General features: G+C 42.8%; 1 protein-coding gene across 1 annotated transcript in view; it reads right to left on the reverse strand.

Annotated features, from left to right (window-relative positions):
* LOC101862469 (epithelial splicing regulatory protein 1) overlaps nt 1–2,138 on the reverse strand; it is a gene marked incomplete in the record, with an annotated part of 104,434 nt that overhangs the window by 59,471 nt on the left and 42,825 nt on the right.

The following is a 2,138-nucleotide window of genomic DNA, read 5'->3' on the forward strand; positions in this document are numbered from 1 at the left end:
TCTCTCCCTCTCTCCCTCCCTCCCTCCCTCCACCACCCATCCCAAAAAACACCCATGCCTCCTGAGCACACACACACACACACACACACACACACACACACACATACACACACACAGCACGTGACCATTCAGAACCAAATGACCAGCACTGGTAATACTGTTCCCAACGGTACCATCGCACTTTTACCACGCACTACGTCCCATGACTGTAAACGTGAACGGCCCCAGCGACACGATTTAGATCATTTACGAGGTGGGCTCATCCAAACCCAGCCCCTCGGGACCAACTGGGGCTGAACCCCGTATTGCTGGGCGGCGAGGTTCCCGATTGTTGAAGGCTAGGAATCGTCGCAGGAATCGACTCCGAACCGTATTACTTACTTTCTAATGATATGACTTCTTTCAGTGGTTACCTAATTGGCTCCGAACATCTTCAGGGTATAGGATAACCTTGATTTCGGAACACTACAAAGCATCAACTTGTTTTGTTTTTGTTTAGTTTTGTTTGTTTGTTTGTTTTTGTTTAGTTTTGTTTGTTTGTTTGTTTTTGTTTAGTTTTGTTTGTTTGTTTGTTTTTGTTTTTTTTAATAAATTCGAAAAAAGAAGAGGATTTAAAAGATTAAAATTACTGGTAACCGTTGGTTTTCGTAAAATGAAGTCGGGACTTTTCTTCAGTAGTAATAATCTTGGGAATCGGTTCCAGAATTGATTCTTCGCGAACGGGTCACAAACAACATCCCAGCAGAAAGATGGGGATGCTTAATAAAAATATCTTGTTCCTCTCGTGAGGACGAACTTCTATACCGGCGTCCGTGGTGTAGCGGTCAGACACTTCGCCGTCGCACTCATATGACCTGAGTTCGAGTCCCGTCTGGAAAGAACTTTTATCGCGTACCCTGATAGGCAGGGTCAGGCTCGCCTCCTAAATATTGATTTTCGTTTTTATTCGTTTAAAATCCCTCCCATATTTCTTTTGGTAAGCGTTATACAGCACTTGCGACACAATAAGGACATAATATAAGAGCCGAAGGTGAGAGGGCGTTACGAGAGAATAACAAACACAAAAATGAAAGACGAGAGATACGGAAAACAGATCATGTTTGAAAGAAAAGAAAGAAGAAACCACACCAGCGCTCATAATATGACCTCAGGCAGTTGCAAGCGCCGCAAAGCACTTAAAATCACCATAATAAACCAGAAAACCAGACCAGAGCATTCGTCGAACACCCACTAAATTAATGAATTGTGTTGATGGCGGCGCAAAAACGCCTATACCGAAACCAAAAGAAACAAAATATTGAAACAAACAAAAAACAAAACAAAGAAAAACTCTACTGCAAAGACGCTGGTGGATCATTCCGTGCAACAAAAATGTACATCATAGTTTTAGTTTTAGAAGCGATTTTACGGCGCTCGCAACTGCATAAGGTCATATATGAGCGCCAGAAGATTAGAGGTGTTACATGAGAGTAACAAACATAAAAAAGAAGGAGGGGGAGATAAGGACGATAGATGTTTGATAGGAAAGAAGGAGCAAACCACACCAGAGCACCCGCCAACCACCCACAAATGTACATCTACTTGTCAGAACATCGTTATGATATGCAAAACACGACACAAGCGGCGGTGCTAAAATCTGGTAAGAATACAATTACAGCCTTCTGGGTGAGGGTCATTCTTAGAGTTACCATCCATCCATCTCAGAGTCAACCATGACTTTTCGTTTAGTTGTTAAAAGATTTCCACGGCCTCAATATAACAAGTGCACAAGAAATTTTGTTTTAGTAATAGTTTTACGGCACTTGCAACACAATATGGTAATATAAGTGCCGAAGATTAGAGGTGTTACAAGAGAGTAACGAACACAAAATAGAAGGAAGGGAGATAAGGACGATAGATGTTTGATAGGAGAGAAGGAGCAAACCACACCAGAGCACCCGCCAACCGCCCACAGTGCACAAGAAAAACCAAGGTAGGAAATCGAACCGGAGAAAAACGCACATCGTTGTCGTGCGTGATACCAACAGAACAAACTTTACAAACTCCACCCCCATTAACACACACACACACACACTCACACACACACACACACACACACACACACACACACACACACACACACACACACACACACACAG

The sequence above is a fragment of the Aplysia californica genome, unplaced genomic scaffold (assembly GCF_000002075.1).
Source record: "Aplysia californica isolate F4 #8 unplaced genomic scaffold, AplCal3.0 scaffold00017, whole genome shotgun sequence".
Classification (NCBI taxonomy): Eukaryota; Metazoa; Mollusca; class Gastropoda; order Aplysiida; family Aplysiidae; genus Aplysia; species Aplysia californica.